A 21,548-nucleotide genomic window follows, 5' to 3' on the forward strand; every position below is an offset into this window, starting at 1 on the left:
TAACTACTAAGCAAAAGATAAATCCATGGGTGTTGAAAGGAAGAGATTGTTACCCATGGAGATCGGTCGAATGACCTCCCCACACTCAGAATTTAGCACGGTCCTCCGTGCTACCAACAATGCGCAAAGGACGGTCGGGACCGGAACCTTCACTATCCCCTTCATCAGAGCTCCCATCACTTGGGTTTGAGGTGGATGTGAATATTTCGGGTTCCTCCATGCTAGGGGTAACACAACGCAGAAGCTACTGGATGTAAGTGTATCGGCATTGGTTGTGCTACTCATATCTATCAATCTTCCGGTGTAGATCTTCTATCCTTTGATGGGTGGATCTTTGTCGTGGTGGTGACGATGAGGTGGAAGGAATAGTAGAGGGGAGGGCTATATCAAGGCTTGGGTTGTTCATAGGAAGCTGTAAGTATTTTTCGCTTGGGACCACATCGCCCTTAGCCGGAATTATAGGCTTCGTGTCCATTGCTTCTCAAGGAACACCCGCAACAGCAACTAAATATGATACCAAAGCTGGAAATGGCAAATTGCTCCGGGCGTGCACTTGACCCATCGCTTGCTTGACAAGAAGCAGAATGTTCACCGGTCTCTCCGTGAGAACACACCAAACAAGCAAGGCGAGATCCGCCATGAAGGACGACTTATGAGTGCTAGGTAGCACATAGTGGGATAGGATCTGGGCCCAAGCTCTAGCTTCTACAGTGAGGAAACGTGCGTCAATGCACTTGGGCCTTATCCAGAGTCGACCATGGGTCCAAAATGTGTCTGGTTCAGCAATGACTCGGAGGATCGAATCCCAATCAAACCCAAATGCTTCTCGCTGACGTAAGACCTCTTGGTAGCCATCCATGTCACTTGGTACTGGTAAGACATTAAGCACTTGCTGAATAGCCTCTTCTGAAACTGAGACTTGCTTCCGGCGCACATATACCGATTGAAGAGAGGGAAGATGGTAGTTAGTGTCGAATTCCACCACCCATGAAAGGTTGACCTCTTGTGATTTTCTCAGAAGAAATTCCCATCCTCGCCGTTCAATACGGGGTAGAATACAAGGAGCAACCTTGTCCGGCGGAGCGAGTAGATGCTCAGCATGATAGTTCCTCTCAACCATGGCCGGGAACACAAGTTCACAGAAGCGGTTGGGGAATCTTGAAGAATCCCTTGCCGGTTTGCTCTTCTCGTTTTCATCAATAGGAGCGGGTGCCTTCACCTTCTTAGATAGGGGTTTGGCTCCTAATGAAGAGTGCGCCTTAGAGTTTGACTTTTGGGGTGCCCTCTTTGCGGCCGGTTTCCTTGAAGCTTTCTCCTTGCCTTTCTTGGTGGCCATCCTGAAAAAGGAAGGGAAAAAGGAAAGCATTAAACCCAAAGAATCATCTCAACAAAAGTATGCAAGTGAAAGGTAGTGCCTAAAAGAAGTAGTGCAACAAGGTGATCATAGAGACATGGGTCACAACACTTGGCATGGGATGCAAGAGGAAGTAAAGCATGCAATATGGCATGAAAAGAATAATCTCAAGCATCCATAACAAAGAGCAAGTCATGTTCAATGAGTATCTAATTAGCAAGCATACATTCTAAGCAAGCAAAGTGGACTTAATGTATGTAGAAGAAAGCAAGTGAGTGAAGAGGAAGCACCAAATTGAAGATATATGACTAAAATAAACCAAAATGGCATTCGTGCATTTCCTCAAACACTTGGCGTGCAATTATCAAGCAATGAGCAATTATGAGATACTCAACCAATTAGAAGGCTAAAACAAAATATCAATCATCACATAACATCACTTTCGGACAAAGATAAAGAAAGGCAACAAGAAGATCTATTAAAGCAATTTATAACTCAAATTCAACATCCATGGAAAAGCAAGAAAAAGGAAAGGTAAACAAACAAAGAGTAAGTAGTATAACCATGCAACTAAAAGAGAAAATAGGTGGATCAACAAGAAACATCTAACTAGAAGAAGAGATTATGCAAAGAAAGTAATAGATGAGATATAGAAGAAGTAGAACCTTGAGAAGTGTAAAAGAACAAGGTAGAATTTTCTTTTTGTGAAAATGAGAAAGAAAGGGAGAGATGTAGTGCCACCGGAGGAGGTGGTGGTCACCGGTGAGTAGCCAGAGACGGTGGTGGTGGGTTGTGGAAGAGGAAGAAGAGAAGAGAGGTGATAGAGAAAGAAGAAGAAAGAAATAAGAAAGAGGGTGGGAGAGGGACAGAACAGGGCACGCCAGCTTTAAAACTGGTTTGCGCGACCGACGCGCGCGTGCACGGTGCGCTAGCGCGTCGGTGAAGGTGGAGCGAGGGACGCGTACGCGTCAAAGGCGCGTACGCGTGAATATAGTTGGGCCCCTGGCACAGAGTTGGCACAAAGTAGGCCTAACTCTCGGTTTTCTTGTATCAGAGTTGGCATGCAGCACAGGCGCGCGGACGCGCACAGCGCGCGGACGCGCACAGCGCGTGGACGCGTGCCTGATGTGGTTGGCTACCGGCGCGGACGCGCGTAGTGCACGGACGCGTCAGCGCGGGCACAGACTAGGGAGTTCATATTGCACCATCGGCGCGTGCGCGCACACTGCGCTTGCGCGTCGATGGCCAAGTTGCAAGGGGCGCGCAGGCGGCATGCACGCTGGCGCGTGAGTGCCTGGCACGAAATGGGCATAAAGTGGGCATAACTCTTGGGTTTTTGGACCAAGAGTACGAAATGCACCACCGGCGCACGCGCGCACAGTACGTTCGCACGCGGATGCCCTTTTCCTTGCTTTTCTTCTTTGTTTTTAAACAACATAGAAAACGCTATTCTAACACATTCTTGGAAGGTGTTTAAGCTAGTACTCAAGAGAACACTCTCAAATTCATGCACTATTCAAAATATAGCATTCTCTCTACTTCAACAATTTATCCATACCAAAATGATGAAACCTATATGAACATCCTAATTATCCAACAAGATCAATAAAACTAGCATTCCTATTCAATCAACAACATCAAGAAGTCACAAAATATACAAAAATCTGGAGCTAAAAACAAGAAGGTATACACAAGGAAGATCTTACCACGGTGGGGTGCCTCCCACCAAGCACTTTTCTTTAACGTCCTTAAGTTGGACGGTCAGTCGCTCAAGCTTCTCCTCCTTTAGGTGCATCCGTCAGTAGGAATACCTCTAGCTCTTTTGGGAGCTTGTAGCCATGGTATTTCTTCACTCTATGTCCATTCACATTGAAGGTTGCTTCACTTTTAGGATCAAACAATTCCACCACTCTATAGGGCTTTATCTCTTTCACCTTGAAGGGTCCTTCCCATCTAGAACGGAGCTTGCCAAGCATGAATCGAAGCCTCGAGTTGTAAAGGAGAACCTCATCACCTTCTTGAAAGTCCTTCTTCCGGATGTGATGGTCATGAAATGCCTTAGTCTTTTCCTTGTAGATCCGGGCATTCTCATATGCTTTGTTCCTCAAACACTCGAGCTCGTCTAGCTGTAATTTCCTGGCCACTCCCGCCTTGGTTAAATCCATGTTGCACTGCTTTACCACCCAATAGGCTCTATGCTCAATCTCCACCGGAAGGTGGCATGCCTTACCATAGACGATCCGGAAAGGACTCATCCCCAACGGAGTCTTGTAGGCCGTCCTATATGCCCATAGTACATCTCCTAACCGGAGGCTCCAATCCTTCCTTTGCGGATTGACCACTTTCTCCAAGATTCTCTTAATCTCCTGGTTGGACACTTTCGCTTGCCCGTTGGTCTGTGGGTGATAAGCGGTGGCAACTTTATGCAATACTCCATAGCGCTTGAGCAGTGCCTCTACTTTCCTGTTACAAAAGTGGGATCTTTGGTCGCTCACGGTCGCTCGTGTCGACCCATAACGGCATACAATGTTATTTCTAATAAAAGAAATGATAGTGTTGGCGTCATCAAGGCGGGTAGGTATTGCTTCTACCCACTTTGACACGTAGTCAACCGCTAGCAAAATATATAGATACCCACTTGAGTTGGGAAACGGTCCCATAAAGTCAATGCCCCATACATCAAATATCTCACAGAACAGCATAGGTTGCTGAGGCATTTCATCCCTTTGGGATGTGTTTCCCGACTTCTGATGCTGATGGCAAGACACACAGAATCGGTTAGTATCCTTGAATAAGGTTGGCCGCCAGAATCCACAATCCAATACCTTTTTAGCCGTCCTTTGTGGGCCAAAGTGGCCACCACATTCAGACGAATGGCAAGTTTCAAGAATGGGTTAGATTTTAGATTCTGGGACACATCTTCGAATTACTTGGTCTACTCCCCTCTTCCACAAGTGAGGGTCATCTCAAATGTAGTATTTGAAATCACTCCTTAACTTATCTCTTTGGTGTTTAGAAAAGTTAGGAGGGAAGAGTTTTGCAACCAAGTAGTTCGCCATTGGAGTAAAACCAAGGAAAGCTATCCGACACAGCATGCAAACTATCAAATGGGAATGAATCATCGATCGGAAATGGGTCAAATTTTAAATTCTCAAGGCGGCTTAAATGATCCGCAACTTGGTTTTGAGACCCATTCCGGTCCCTAATCTCAATGTCAAATTCTTGCAAAAGCAAGATCCAACGTATGAGTTTAGGTTTTGACTCATTCTTTGTCAATAAGTACTTTAAAGTTGCATGATCCGTGTATACCACTATCTTGGATCCTAGCAAATAAGATCTAAATTTATCTAAAGCATGAACAATAGCTAGGAGTTCCTTTTCCGTAGTGGTATAGTTGGATTGTGCTGCATCCAGTGTTTTAGAAGAGTAAGCAATGCATAAGGGAGTTTACCATCGCGCTGTGCAAGCGCGGCACCTACAGCATGGTTTGACGCATCGCACATTATCTCAAACGGTATCGTCCAGTTTGGGCCTCGCACAATCGGTGCTATGGTGAGAACTCTCCTTAACTCTTCAAACGCTTTTACACATGCACTGTCAAACTCAAAGTCCACATCTTTTTGGAGTAGGCATGACAATGGCAAATTAATCTTGCTAAAATTTTTAATAAAGTGCCTATAGAATCCTGCATGTCTCAAAAACGAGTGGACCTCCCTCACAGATGAAAGGTGAGGTAAAGTGGTGATAACATCGACCTTGGCCGGGTCTACAGAAATGCCTTCACTAGATACTACATGTCCTAACACTATACCTTGTCTTACCATAAAGTGACATTTTTCAAAATTCAAGACAAGGTTAGTGTCAACATATCTAGCTAAGACCTTGGCCAAGTTTTCTAAGCAACAATCAAATGAAGTTCCATAAACACTGAAGTCATTCATAAAGACTTCCAGACAATTCTCCATCAAATCGGAAAAGACACTCGTCATACACCGCTGAAAAGTAGCAGGTGCATTACATAGTCCAAACGGCATCCTTTTGTAGGCAAAGGTGACAAAAGGACAAGTGAATGTGGTCTTTTCCTGATCCTCAGGAGCAATGTGAATCTGGAAGTAACCAGTGAATCCATCAAGAAAGTAATAATGGGATTTACCTGCCAAACGGTCCAACATCTGATCGATAAAGGGCAAAGGGTAGTGGTCCTTCTTTTTAGCGGTGTTCAATCTTCTATAATCAATGCACACTCACCACGCATTTTGTACTCTCTTGGTGACCACTCCACCATCATTCTTTTTAACCGCAGTGATGCCCGATTTCTTGGGAACAACCTGGACCGGGCTCACCTATTCACTGTCAGAAATTGGGTATATGATACCCGCATTAAGTAGCCTAGTGACCTCCTTCTTTACCACATCGAGGATGGTTGGGTTAAGCCTCCTTTGCGGTTGCTAACCGACCTAGCTCCCTCTTGGAGAAATATACGATGCATGTACTTGCAAGGATCAATCCCCGCAATATCGGCTAGGCTCCATCCAATTGCCTTCTTGTACTTTCTTAGAACAGCTAGGAGCTTCCCTTCTTCTTCACTAGAAAGCTCACTAGCAATAATGACTGGAAACTTTTGGTTGTCCTCTAGGAAAGCATACCTCAAATGAGATGGAAGAGGCTTCAGTTCACTCTTCCCCTCAAGCTGAGGTTCCTTTTCATCAAGCTCACAGAGTTCATTCTCAACAACTTGCTCTTGTTCATCCTCTTGGTCATCCGTCTCTTCAACAATAGAGTAGCATAACTTGTTGTAGTCTTCTTTTTGCACTTCTGCTACCACTTCATCGATTACATCACATCAGAGAATCGAATGCTCTTCGGGGGGTACTTCATGGCTTCTTCCAAATTGAACTTGATAGTCTTGTCTCCGACCTCAAAGGAATATGTGCTGGTGAAGGCATCTAACTTGAATTTAGAGGACTTAAGGAAGGGTCTACCAAGTAGAACAGAGGATGAGCTTCTATTTTCTGTTGGAGGCATTTCAAGGATGTAAAAGTCAACCGGAAAGACCAAGTCCTTGATCGCCACAAGTACATCTTCTGCTATTCCCATCACTGTGATTACACTTTTATCAGCCAAGGCAAACTTCGCCGTCGACTTCTTTAATGGAGCTAAATTCAATCGTACAAAGATAGAAAGCGGCATGATGCTTACACAAGCTCCTAGGTCACACATACAGTCATGAAAAGTGCGCCCACCAATACAACAAGACACCAAACAAGGTCCAGGGTCACCATATTTCTTTGGAATAGGCTCTATCAAGGAAGAAATTGAACTACCCAAGGATAATGTCTCCAACTCTCCTATCTTATCCTTGTGTGTACACAAGTCTTTCAAAAATTTTGCATACTTCGGAATTTGTTGGATAGCATCAAGAAGTGGTATGGTTACCTCAACCTTCTTGAACACTTGAAGCATGTTCAAATCGAATTCTGGAGTCTTCTTTGGTTTCTTCAACATAGAAAGGAATGGGATAGGAATGGACTCATCCACTATAGCTTTCCTCTTGGGTTCCTTAAGGCTTACTCCTTCTTCTTCATGCCTTTTGTCTACCTCCTCATCTTCATGCGGAGCTTCAACAACCACTTCTTCCTCATGAATATCTTCCATGACCCTTGGAGGTATCTCCTCCAATGTAGTCCCTGACCGTAGAATGATGGCATTAAGACCGCCCTTGGGGTTTGGTCGGGGTTGGGATGGAAGGTTAGAAGAGCTTGAGGGTTGGTTGGTGTTGTTGTTGGGAGAGGGCATGGTCATCTTTGAAAGCATGTTGGTGAGATTGGCCAATTGAGCGCCCAAGGAATCAAATTGAGCCTTGTTGCTCTCGTCCCGTTTCTCCATTGCGGCTCTAAGCTCATCAACTTGATTGGTGGAAGATGAAGAGGTTTGGTTGGATTATTGTCTTGGTGTGGTCCTTGATATTTGGTGTAGTTATTTTGGTTTTGGTTGGGGTGATTTTGGTTGGCTTGGTGGTTGGTGTTGTTATGGTGGTATTGGGATGAAGATTGGTTGTTGTTGTAATGAGAAGAAGAGTTGTTCCATCTTTGGTTTTGATTGCTCCCTTGTGCATTATCCCTCCACCCTTGATGTTGATTACTACCATGAGGGTTAATTTTCACCCTTACATGTTGTGTAGCCTCAGCCACATCATTTATCAATTTCCAAGCTTCTCTCTTCATCTTGTTTTTTGAAAGGGAAGCACCACTAGAAGCGGTGAGAAATCTTTTATCTTCCACACAAAGACCTCCGGTGAAGTAGCTAATGAGCAAGTGAGTGTTCAATCCATGGTGTGGACAAGATTCCAATAGCCTCTTGAACCGAGTCCAATACTCATACAAACTCTCTTGGTCTCTTTGCATTATACCCGAGATCTCCTTCCGGACGTAATCGGTCTTCTCTGGTGGGAAGAACTTATCTAGAAACTCTCTTCTCAATAAATTCCAATTGGTCAGAATCTCATCTGGTAGTGAATAAAACCATGTCTTTGCTTGCCCTTCAAGAGAGAAGGGAAAGGCAAAAACCATAATAGCCAACTCATCGGCTCCATGCCTTCGAGCCGTAGAACAAGCAACTTGAAAGTCTCTTAGATGTCGGATGGGGTATTGGCCCGGCAACCCATGATACTTAGGAAGTAGATGTATCAAGCTACTCTTCAACTCAAAGTTTGGATCAAGGTTGGGATACCTTGCTTGCAAAGGTTGAAGTATGATATCCGGAGCTCCTTGCTCATGCAAAGTGATCCATCGTGGCTCCGCCATGTATGGTTCACCTGTGGGATGCAAAGATGTATTAGTAGTGCCAACAGAAGAATAGGAAGTAGCGGACTCCAAGTCACTCTCGGTACCGTCTAGTGATTCGGTATGTTCCTCAAGAGAGGCCGAAGTACTAGCCGTATAGTCCAACCGCCGTCTAGCTTTCCGAGTATGTAACAAGGTTCTTTCAATCTCGAGGTCAAACTCGGCTAAGCTAGAATTCGGTTGAGACCGAGTCATCAAACTTGGGAGTCATAGCACACATACAAAAGAAATCTAAACTATAGCTAAGTATTGAAAGAAAGTAAACTATCTACAATATTCACATATTCACATAATCAATATCAAGGCATACGTTGCAACCACTCTCCGGCAACGGTGCCAAAAATTTGATACTCGCGGACTATGCCGGTATAGAATCTCTCAATAAAATCCCGTTGCCAGTATAGTTCTAACCAACAACAATCCGCAAGTCAAATTTAGAAGGAAATTGGTTGTCACAAGTTCAACCCCAATAAAAATAACCGAAGTATTCAAACCTCGGGTCGTCTCACAAGGAATGGGCAAACATACGCATCAACATTGGTTAGAATTCCGGGGTTGCAAGTCATGAGCAAGAAATTAAACTAGGAATCTTAACAAGCAAGTAATCTTGAAGTGCAAGAAACTAATTCAAATAACTAAAGAAAAATGTGAGCACCTCTAAACTAATAAAATAGCATCCACTATAATTCTATTCTAAAACTAAACAAAAAACTATAACTAAGGCAAGGCAATTAGGAATTTTGGGTTTTCAAATATGAATAATAAAAGCAACTCTTGGCTAGACATGGGAATTGGGGTCACTATCCTTGTCTAATAACCATATCTTGACAATTATGAGGAACCAAACTCATTAAGTCTACTTCTATACTCGAAGTATGTTAAATGGTTTAGTCAACATCAACCCATAAGGTCCAAACTAACTACTAATTGACTTAGTAGTAGGCTAGTGTCAATGGTTATCAAATTGACCACTAAGGGTTCCCAAATCATCAAATCCATTAGACCCAATGACTCAAGTTTACCCAATTCCCTTAGCCTAGGCCAAGAGTAAAGAGAACTACTCCATAATCAAAGGAAACATTTCATCAAACACATGGTAAGTATTAATAAAAGACATATTCAATTTATAATTAAATTGGAACTAACAAGTACCCACTAACAATTATCAACATACAATCATTCAAACAACACAATTAATCATGGAAATCATCAATGTAACATTAGCAATTCAAGATTCACAAGATTCATGAAATGGGTATAAAATGACAATTGACAAGAAATCATAAAACTAACAAAAGATCTAAACAAAATTATACTAGGAAATTCAAATTAAGCAATTAAAACTAGTAATTAACAAGATTCAATTCAGAATTCAACAAGGGAAGATCAAATTAAAGCTAGATCTAGAGAGGAATAAGGGGTTTCTCTCTCTAGAAGAACAAGAACCAAAAATTAGCTAAAAATTGTGTCTAAGTGTAAAATGAATGATCCCCCCCTTTCCCCTAGCATCCTTGGGTCTTTTTCATGCAGGACCAGCTTGAATTTGGGCCTCTTCAGCCTCAGAAATCGCCAGGCATGAATTCCTTTAATGAGGTCACGTGCAGCTTGTTGCGCGTATGCGCCATGCGTGCGTGCGCGCCGATTGCTTTTGTGATCCACGCGTGCGCGCCATGTACGCGTGCGCGCCAGTGTGGATTTTCCTAATCTGCGTGGATGCGTCCATCTTTGTGCGCCGCTTCCAGCTGTCCACATCCACGCGTGCGCGCGAGGTGCGCGTGCGCGCCCATGCTGGAATTCCCAAAATCCAAATCTTCATGTTCCTTCCTCTTGTGCATGCTTTCTTTCTCTCTTCTAGGCCATCCTTGCCCTATAAATTCTGAAATCACTTAATAAACACGTCACGGCATCGAATGGAAATAGAAGAAGATCGAAATATAGCAATTTTAAGGTAAAAGAAGCATGTTTTCCATCATGATGTAATATTAGGAGGAGAACACGAAACCATGCAATTATTGTGAATAAGTGTGAAAAATATTGACAAAACCCTTCAAATTCTACACAATATAAACCACAAAATTGGAGTTTATCACTGTGCGCGTACGCGCCGAAAGCCGCACGTGATTCCTTTAGTCAAACACGTGCCTGGCGATTTTGGAGGGTTTCCAACCCCATTTGGAGCTGAGTTTTTGGCGGAAAAAGGCTAAAAAGACCAAGGAATTAGGAGAAGGTATAATGTAGACTCATACACACACATTTTAGTTTTAGTTTAGTTTTTTAGAGAGAGAAGCTCTCCCTTCACTCTAGGATTAGGATTAGAATTTGGTTTAATTCTTAGATCTAGGTTTTAATTCATGCTCTCTCCTACTTCTTCTTCTTAATTCTTTGTTGTTACATTCATCATTCTTCTATTGTTTGTTATAATTTCTTCTACTTTGTTTGTAGATCTACTTTTGTGCATTCTATTTTCTTTTAATGCAATTTGAGATAATTCATGTAGATCTTGTTTTACTTTAATTGTTGTTGTTGATTTCTTACATTCAATTATTGTTAGATTCTATTCTTGTTATCAATTTACTATGCTTTCTTTTTGTGCCTCCCAAGTGTTTGATGAAATGCTTGGTTGGATTTTAGTGTAGACTTTTTCCCTCTTGGCTTTGGTAGAGTAATTAGTGACGCTTGAGTTATCTAGTTCCTTTTCTAATTGATAATTAGAAGTTGCTAATCAATTTGGATACCACTAAATCTAGTCTTTCCCTTGGGAGTTGGCTAGGACTTGTGGAATCAAGTTGATTCATCCACTTGACTTTCCTCCATGGTTAGAGGTTAACTAAGTGGTAGCAATGGACAATTTGTGGTCAAAATTGAGGAGGATAACTAGGATAGGACTTCTAATTCTCATTCCTTGTCAAGAGCTTTTCTAGTTGTTAGTTTATTTTTATTGAATTTTACATTTCTTGTCTCCTCTCTAAAAAAACCCCAAACATACCTCATAACCAATAACAAGACACTTCATTGCAATTTCTAGGGAGAACGACCCGAGGTTTCAATACTTCGGTTTATAAATTTAGGGGTTTGTACTAGTGACAAACAAAATTTTTGTATGAAAGGATTATTATTGGTTTAGGAACTATACTTTACAACGAGACTTCATTTGTGAAATTCTAAACCGTCAAAAGTCCTTCTCATCAGGTATCCTTAACTCCCACTTGAGTTTGAGAGGGGATGTTAGAGAATAATTAAAATTAATTTAGATAAATTGGTATCATTTATATTTATATAGAATTTTTGTATATTAATTGTAGGATTGTATGCTTTTATTACTTTGATTCTTCTAGCATGTATATATATCCCTACGTATTGTATCTTTGGGACACACTCAATAATATACCATTCTTTTTACAGTTTAGTCTCTTGTTTCTAACAATAATAATAATAAATTATAAATATTATCAAAAAAGAATAACAACAACAACAATAATAACAACTTTAATAAATAAAAGTAATAATAATAAGTTAATAATACTCAGAGTAATAAAATAACAGTCTCAATAACAACAACAACAACAATAATAATAATCAGAGTAACGTGAATTATAAGCACTCACGTCACATGTTCCAAAATATACTTTTAACTAACAAATCTATATGTTCGTTGGGGATGTCTTTGGTGGGGAAAATATAATCTAGTCTTTAAAGGACCATATAAAAATATTCCATATGAATGGTGGAGATGACTGCCGTACAGAACTCATTGGTAATGTTAATTTTGATTCAATATTAAATATATTTGTAAACCGGTATCATATGGTTTGATTAGACCAAACCTTTAATGACCGGTTTTTTTTTTTTGAGAAATTGATGATGAGATTTTTTTTTTGTCTTTGTCACATGGACCACCCCAACAGCCCACCAATAGAACTCATAGAAATTCATACCCAAAAATTAGGCTCAATTACTACCAATTGGCCAATTTATGACTTATGCCTTCTAAAACTTCATCTTCTACCTTCTTCTCATATGATAAATTATGGGAAAGGGAATAAATCAATCATTTCCTAAAAGGAAAAAAAATACATTTCCATAACAAACCAAAGCGAAAGGAATAAAACCGAATCGAATCAAAGAAAAGGAGAAGAAATGAACATGGAGAATCATTTGGTTTTTCTATAACTGATTCTATTTTCATTTTTACTTTCCTTTCTCTTTTTATTCTTTCACGAATGGATCTATCAGAGATCGAGCTTAACGTTCGGTGAAACACTCTGTGCGGTGTGCATTTTGCTTATCGGAATTGTTGAAGCTATCGTTGAAGCTTTGTTCTTCAGCTTAGCTGGTTGCTTCAATTTCCATGGCAACAAGCAAAGCAAGAAAAACCAGATCCCTAACTCTTTTGATTACCAGAGAAATTGCGGTGTCTGGGTATTCTATATCATGCCAGTGTCAATGTGCCATATGAGACTTTTCTTTTTCTTTTTTCTTTTTATTTTTTGGTGTGAATGAAAGGGATAAGAGAGATTTTGTGTGGGAATACTGAGAATTTATTTTAATGGACTAGATTATTATTTTTGGTAATTGCACTTTTCTTAGAAATTTTCAATCGCAAAGGCTTCACTTTTACTATTAACAACACACCATACAATCGGGTTTTGGGTGTTCCCTCCTTCTTTGGCAACTGTCTCTCATGGTGTTCCTACCGTAAGATTTGACAAAATCTCACTTCTGTGATTAATGGCATCGGCCATTGCTGGTGGAACATCTGGTACGCCCTGTAAAGAGCGTAATAAAAATTTAAGGATGGTAATAGCAGCATCAATGGAGATCAATTTAGCAAGAACCAGAAATACCTGCTGCAATAGAAGATCATGATCTCTAGAAAGCTTGTGAATTAACATGTGTAGTAATGACATATGTTAAATAATAAAGTATTTTTTTAAAATTTATTCCATAGGTTACTTTTTATTATTTGTGAACCGTCCTCATATTTTTTATTAATGTTTTTTATTACCTGGTCCATCAAGGTCCAGAAGATACTTTCCCACCGAAGAAAGCTCCATGTTCGTTTATTATGCTAAAAACTATTATTATGACTAACATTTAGAGTATAAAAATACTAAAATAAGTAAATTAAGTAATTTATAATTAATATTACAAATATTTTTTTATATAAACAAATACTTATATATACAAAATGATCAAGATATTTTATTATGTATTTTTTATTATAATACTTTTTTATTATTTTAACAAAAATCGAAAGATCGAAACAAAATTTGAAAATTGTAAAATGGCTGTTGAGAGATAAAAATAAAGAAAAAATTACTGTATATTTGTTAATGTATGTGGGTGAAGAATGAGGGAACAGTGTCTAACAAAAAGTGTGAGTGAGAGAATGATCGGGTGAGAGAGTGTGTTGTTTTTTGGAGTCACGGATCACACAGCCACTTATTGCATGCGTGACACGTGGCTCCCTCCATCAAATTAACACTGTCGATTTCTTCAAGAGCTCTTAGCCATTGGCGATCCAACGATTCTTAGCCTATTGTCTTTCTCTCCTTCGATGATGTGTGATCCCTATATCAAATTTGTACTGTTGAGTTCTTCAACTGCTTTTTGTCGTTGATTAATAATCCAACTATTTTTAATTTTTTTTCTCTTTCTCTTTTTCTTCATGAGATTGTTATTAACGATTTTACATAAAATGTATTGTTTGTTGATTTTTAGCAAATCGATAGCGGTTCTATTCTAAAGGTCTGGGAGCAAAACCTACTCCTCTTTTTTGCGAGTACCAGTTTTCTAAAAGTGCATCAAAGTTCCTCAAATTAGACAAGATTTAAAGAAAAATACCGAAGGAATGAAAGTTAAAGATTCTGAAAATAAAGTTTACTGAAATCAAAATAATTTGCATTGAATTTAAATAAAGCGGTAAATTGCTTTTGATTGAATCAAGGGACTTTTCGATATGGAAATTAAAGATCCTGAAATGTAAATTTGGTGAAGAAATTAAATGGTATTCGAAAGATAAATTTGCAAGAAAAGTAAAGTTTGCAGAAAATGTAAATAGAGAGTAAAAACAAGTGGAAGGAACCCTACAAAAAATTAAATCAAAGCAAACTCAGAAAGTCTCTGGGATGTGAGTGTGCGTGAGTAATTTCTGAAGCAAAGTTCCAACCCTTGTGACTTCGAGCCTTCTAGTATTTTTAGCCATTTCCCTAACTGACCAATTTGAAATGAAAATCCCACGTGTGTGAAAACGCAAGTAAACGTTCCCGCTCTTTTGCCTGATCATGTAACGGCTGTAGAATAACCTTCGATTTCAAAAATCTTCAATCATTTTGCTCGAATAACTCCTCGATTTGCTAAGTTAATCGAGCTCTCACTCAACATTCCTAAATATGTCTCTTTCGACACCAACTTCTCTTCCGAAAGCTCACTTAACAATTTGAATAACCTTCTTCTTCGAATTTATTTATTTTTGACTAACAAATTGCCCCCATAGGATTAATGTGTTTTTTTTCGAAATCATCTTTTGGAGGACGAAACACTTAATCCTAATTCAGTCATTAATAGGAATTAATGGGATGCCATTCACTTCTCCCATTAATTTTTACCCATTTGACATGTCTCCGACGACTCACTGTCTCTCTCTTCCACCACTTCGCCTTCTTCGCAAAGTTGCCTCTTTTCTTTTGAATTCTCTGTAACAACGATTAAGAAGTAAGTCCTCTTTAAATTAAAACTCTTTACCATCGTTCGTCCTTCCTGAATCCTCACTCTCTGAAATTTTATATCCTCTTTTCCTCTACAACTGTAATTTTTTCCTTCTTGTTTCTTCTTTTTGCTCATCAATGGCTGCATCTTCCTCTCAAGTTGCTGCTCAAGACAAAGGCAAAAGCCCAATGGCTCAACAACCAACTCTTCCAACTTTGCAAATACTAAACCAGATTAATGATGAAATTATTGGGGACCCTCAGCCCCAAATCGATGATCCCAGGCTTCTCATCCCCTTCAACGTTGGTGGTGAAACTCATTGTTTTGTTGACCCTATTCACGACTTGGAGAGGGCAAACAAACGTCTCCACTACTTCCCCAATGCTCAAGGGGAAGACTTGCTCATCAGTCAAAACCTTGACATCTCCTTCTTCATCAATCCTCAAAAATCCTTCAAAAATAACTCTAAAATCACCCCTCGAGGAGCTGACTTCAAGAGCTGGCACAGACGTCTCGAATCTGAAAAGGATGCTGCCTGGAGGGCTCTCGGCATTCAGGACCTTCTACAACTTTCTCACTTTGCACCCTCAACACACCCCAGGATAATCAGAGCTGTGGTCTGTTTCTGGTATAGGACCACCAATAATTTTCATCTTCCTTGTGGAATGTTTGGCCTCTCGCTCTCCGATGTAGCTGCTATTACTGGACTTCTGATAAACTTCCCCGAATTCACTTTCGATATGCAGCCTAATCGGGAATACAGAAGGCTCCATGACTTCTTATAGTGAGTTTATTGCTCACCATATGGGTGCAGACAACGAGCCTGTGACAGATGACGAACATGTGGCATTTTTGTTCTATTGGCTGAATGCCATAGTTTTCTGCTCTCGAAGTGTCCAGATGCAAAAACTTTTCCTTCCCTTTGCTGCCCTTTTACACAGGGAAAATAACTTCAATTTGGCCAAATTAGTACTTGGACAATTGTTCGAAGAACTTGGAAATTTCGTAAACTGTCTTCAAAAACATTCTTCGATCAGCACAGGAGGACTTCTCTGGCTTTTCCAATTCTGGTTAAACGCTGTCTTCGAAAAATTTATGCAGAAGAATGGGGATAGTTCATCTGGAAAGCAACACAACGAGGGCTTTTGATTGGTCTATTTTCAACCAAACTTCCTAAACACCCAAACGCATGAGGGTCGTTTCTGGGCTGTCTTCTCCCTTTTCCACTCCTGTAAAAACTTCAACAACGATGTCCTCAATTTCACTCCTTTTTTACGTCGAAGTTGTGCTCTTGCCTGGCTCAAACATCTCCTTTTCCCAAATGACGACCAAGAGAACAAAATTGCCAATAGAAACTGGGCAAACTTACTGGCTGTCCAGGTGGTCCCAACTGGACTGCCATAATACAAAAAGAAGCGATTCAAGGCAGTTCTTTATGTCCCTCATTATACAACCATGCAATTAGGCTTCTCCCAAGCTATTTTGAGTCCACTTCCTCAAAACAGGAAACTTTTTTGTCATGTTGAGTTGGTTTCGAAGTAAGCACTCGATATCTGTCTCTCTTCAAACCAAAAACAAAAGATGAACTATAATCATCTTTTATACGAGCATAGTTCATTCATCACTAAATCCTGCTTCGATTGGTGGACTACATACTTTTCTAAGTACAGTCGCACCTTTGAGGAAATTAAAAGCTCTGCCAATTGAGCTACGCCTATTGCCGAAGGTTCTCTAAGAAAAAATTCAAAAAGAAAAGCTGACGTTGCAGCATGATGAGCGGATAATTTATACGCTTTTTGGTATTGTTTTTACATAGTTTTTAGTATGATTTGATTAGTTTTTAATATATTTTTATTAGTTTTTAAATAAAAATCACATTTCTGGACTTTACTATGAGTTTGTGTGCTTTTCTATGATTTCAGGTAATTTCTGGCTGAAATTGAGGGACTTGAGCAAAAATCTGATTCAGAGGCTGAAGAAGGACTGCAGATGCTGTTGGATTCTGACCTCCCTGCATTCAAAGTGGATTTTTTGGAGCTACAGAAACCCAAATGGTGCGCTCTCAATTGCGTTGGAAAGTAGACATCCAGGGCTTTCCAGAAATATATAATAGTCCATACTTTGCTCAAGTTTAGATGACGCAAACCAGCGTTTAACGCCAACTTCCTGCCCTATTCTAGCGTTAAACGCCAGAAACAAGTTACAAACTGGCGTTCAACTCTAAGGAACACCTCTACACGTGAAAGCTTTAACGCTCAGCCCAAGCACACACCAAGTAGGCCCGGAAGTGGATTTCTGCATCATTTACTCATTTCTGCAAACCCTAGTAACTAGTTTAGTATAAATAGGACTTTTTACTATTGTATTGATATCTCTGGTTAGTCTTTGACTAATTGGATGTTCTGAGATCATGTTTAGGGAGCTGGCCATTCGGCCATGCCTGGACCTTATTCTTATGTATTTTCAACGGTAGAGTTTCTACACACCATAGATTAAGGTGTGGAGCTCTACTGTTCCTCATGAATTAATGCAAATTACTATTGTTTTTCTATTCAACTCAAGCCTATTTCTTCTCTAAGATATTCATTCGCACACAAGAACATGATGAATGTGATGATTATGTGACGCTCATCATCATTCTCACTTATGAACGCGTGCCTGACAAACACTTCCGTTCTACATGAAAGCAAGCTTGAGTGCATATCTCTTAGCCTCCTTATCTACGATCAGAGTCTTCGTGGTATAGGCTAGAATTATTGGCGGCCATTCTTGAGATCCGGAAAGTCTAAACCTTATCTGTGGTATTCCGAGTAGGATCTGGGAAGGGATGGCTGTGACGAGCTTCAAACTCGCGAGTGCTGGGCGTAGTGACAGACGCAAAAGGATTACTGAATCCTATTCTAGCATGATCAAGAATCGACAGATGATTAGCCGTGCGGTGACAGCGCATTTGGACCATTTTCACTGAGAGGAAGGGATGTAGCCATTGACAACGGTGATGCCCGACATATAGCTTGCTATGAAAAGGAGTATGAATGATTGGATGAAAGCAGTAGGAAAGCAGAGGTTCAGAAGGAATAAAAGCATCTTCATATGCTTATCTGAAATTCTCACCAATGAATTACATAAGTATTTCTATCCTATTTTATATTTTAATTATATTTTAACTATCAATTCACCATAACCACTTGAATCTGCCTGACTAAGATTTGCAAGATGACCATAGCTTGCTTCAAGCCGACAATCTCCGTGGGATCGACCCTTACTCACGTAAGGTTTATTACTTGGACGACCCAGTGCACTTGTTGGTTAGTTGTGCGAAGTTGTGATAAAGAACTAAGATTATGAACGTGCGTATTAAATTTTTGGCGCCGTTACCAAGGAATGAACGATCACGATTTCGTGCACCACATCACCTTCAAGACAACCACAAAAAAGAAGTCGACAAGCTCCTACCATAGTTTCCAGAAGGGTATTCTTTCAATCAAATTCTTTGAACCCTTTCTCACTTATATTCATTTAAACCTGTACTGACTTCGATTCTTTCTCTAGTTACATGTTTAGTCATCAAGTGATAGCTCTTCGGAAGAAAGTGAGCCATCAATTCAAAATCTTCTTGCTGCTTTTTCATACTCAGATGATGATGATGATGCAGAAAATGAATCAACCTCTCAGCTAATTCAAAGAAAAATACCTTTTCTGGTAACTTTATATTGATTTCGAGTGTATTAGATTAATCAAAATAAACTTAAACTACTGTATGTGCTATTCCAGACTGAAACCACTGCTCAATCAACTTCATCTTCTCTTGCCCCTGATCAATCACAACAACAAAATCAACCACGATCAAAGCAACAGGAATCTCACTCGTCGGTTCAAACTGTCGTATCTGTTGAACCATACAAGTGATTCCACCAGTTTTGACTGAGACACAAGTGGTTGATCTGACAGAAGAACGGCCTTTTCCATCGCAAACTCAAAACATCGACCATCCCTTTTCTCCAACTCAGGTCAAAACCCTTAATGGATCCCAAGTTGCTCGTGACTCTGATTCACCCTCTCGAGTTCCAGAAACTATTGCTCCTGACTGTGATTCACCCTCTCGAATTTCAGAAACTATTCTCTCACCACAAAAATCTCCCAGCCCACACAAGAAAACTAAATCTTCAACTCCTCATGATTTGGAACCACCTTCTGAAACCCAGGGTGTGACTTCCTAGCCTACTGCGTCGATTTAGTTGGATTAGTCACTTTCCTGAACTAGGTTGTTCAAGAGGACAAAGTGCCAATTTCAACTCCAGCTCATATCAACCCTACATCCAGTCTTCCATCTGAGGTAAATCCAAATACTCGAGATCAATTACTCACTCTTCTCAGACTTCTGTCATATCCACCTCCTAAATGGACCGAAAAATCAGACTTGAATCCACTTCTTTATGATATTTTAAGCTCTTCCCTTGAGCTGTAAGTTCCAGCCCAATTTTCTGCCATAGTCAAAAAATTCATAAGGGTCTCCAATGACTACATCATTGTCTAGGACAAATTACAAGAAGTTAAGGAAATAGTAGCCAAGATCAAAACTGAAATAGATGGATATGGCACAACTCTTCGACCAATAAAAGCTTCTTGTGAAGAGTTTGATCTAAGAATTTCTCAGGCATTCACTGTTCGAGCTCATTATGATAAAGAAGAAGAAGAACTCAAAGCAGAACAGGCTCGAATCAGTGAAAGACTAGCTAAGGTTAAGAAGAGAAAGGCTAACATGGTGATACCTTTGGCTACTGCTCAAAGCAAACAACAGAAACTCTTTAAGGAAATCTGTACTATTGAAGCCAAGCGAGAGGAATGCAAGAAACAACTCGACAAATCCCAAAATGAAGAGTATGAGCAAATTGAAGCACTCTCAGCCCTGGACAGTGAAAGAGTTCAACTGTGTTCAAACTTAATAGAACTTATGGCACCTTATATTTCTCCACCTTAGAATATCATTATATGTAATGCCTCCTTTATATTCTGACTTATTCACTTATATTGTTAATTGATGAGCGGATAATTTATACGCTTTTTGGCATTATTTTTAGTATGTTTTTAGTAGGATCTAGTTACTTTTAGGGATGTTTTTATTAGTTTTTATGTTAAATTCACATTTCTGGATTTTACTATGAGTTTGTGTGTTTTTCTGTGATTTCAGGTATTTTCTGGCTGAAATTGAGGGACTTGAGCAAAAATCAGATTCAGAGGTTGAAGAAGGACTGCTGATGCTGTTGGATTCTGACCTCCCTGCACTCAAAGTGGATTTTCTGGAGCTACAAAACTCCTAATGGTACGCTTCCAATTGCGTTAGAAATTTGACATCCAGTGCTTTCCAGCAATATATAATAGTCCATACTTTGAATAAGGATTGATGATGTAAACTGGCGTTCAACGCCAATTCCATGCTGCAGTCTGGCGTCCAGCGCCAGAAACAAGTTGCAAAGTGGAGTTCAATGCCAGAAACACGTTACAAACTGGCGTTCAACTCCAAGAATGACCTCTCCACGTGTAAACTTCAAGCTCAGCCCAAGCACACACCAAGTGGGCCCCGGAAGTAGATTTCTACATCATTTACTCAATTCTGTAAACCCTAGTAACTAGTTTAGTATATATAGAACTTTTTATCATTGTATTCATAGTCTTGGTTACTCCGGTTCCCCTCTGGGGCCGAGACCAATGAACTCCATTATTACTTATGTATTTTCAATGGTAGAGTTTCTGCACTCCATAGATTAAGGTGTGGAGCTCTGCTGTTCCTCATGATTTAATGCAAAGTACTACTGTTTTATATTCAATTCAACTTATTCCGCTTCTAAGATATCCATTCGCACCCAAAAACATGATGAATGTGATGATTATGTGACGCTCATCATAATTCTCACTTATGAACGCATGCCTGACAAACACTTCCGTTCTACATGCAAACAAGCTAGAATGAGTATCTCTTAGATATCTAATACAGAAGACCGAGTCCGAGATATTAGAATCTTTGTGGTATAACTTAGAACCCATGGATGGCCATTCCCAAGATCCGGAAAGTCTAAACCTTGTCTGTGGTATTCCGAGTAGGATCTGGGAAGGGATGGCTGTGACGAACTTCAAACTCACGAGTGCTGGGCGTAGTGACAGACGCAAAAGGAAGGTGAATCCTATTCCAGTATGATCGAGAACCTCCAGATGATTAGCCGTGCCGTGACAGAGCATTTGGACCTTTTTCACAGAGAGGATAGGATGTAGCCATTGACAACGGTGATGCCTTACAAAAAGCTTGCCATGGAAAGGAGTAGGAATGATTGGATGAAGACAGCAGGAAAGCAGAGGTTCAGAGGAACGAAAGCATCTCCATATGCTTATCTGAAATTCTCACCAATAATTTACATAAGTATTTCTATCTTTATTTTCTGTTTATTTATTATTATTATTCGAAAACTCCATAACCATTTGATAGCCGCCTGACTGAGATTTACAAGATGACCATAGCTTGCTTCATACCAACAATCTCCGTGGGATCGACCCTTACTCACGTAAGGTTTTATTACTTGGACGACCCAGTGCACTTGCTGGTTAGTTGTATCGAAGTTGTGAATGAAAAACGATTTATTACGACGTGC

Source organism: Arachis hypogaea, chromosome 11 (genome assembly GCF_003086295.3).
Source record: "Arachis hypogaea cultivar Tifrunner chromosome 11, arahy.Tifrunner.gnm2.J5K5, whole genome shotgun sequence".
Taxonomy (NCBI): domain Eukaryota; kingdom Viridiplantae; phylum Streptophyta; class Magnoliopsida; order Fabales; family Fabaceae; genus Arachis; species Arachis hypogaea.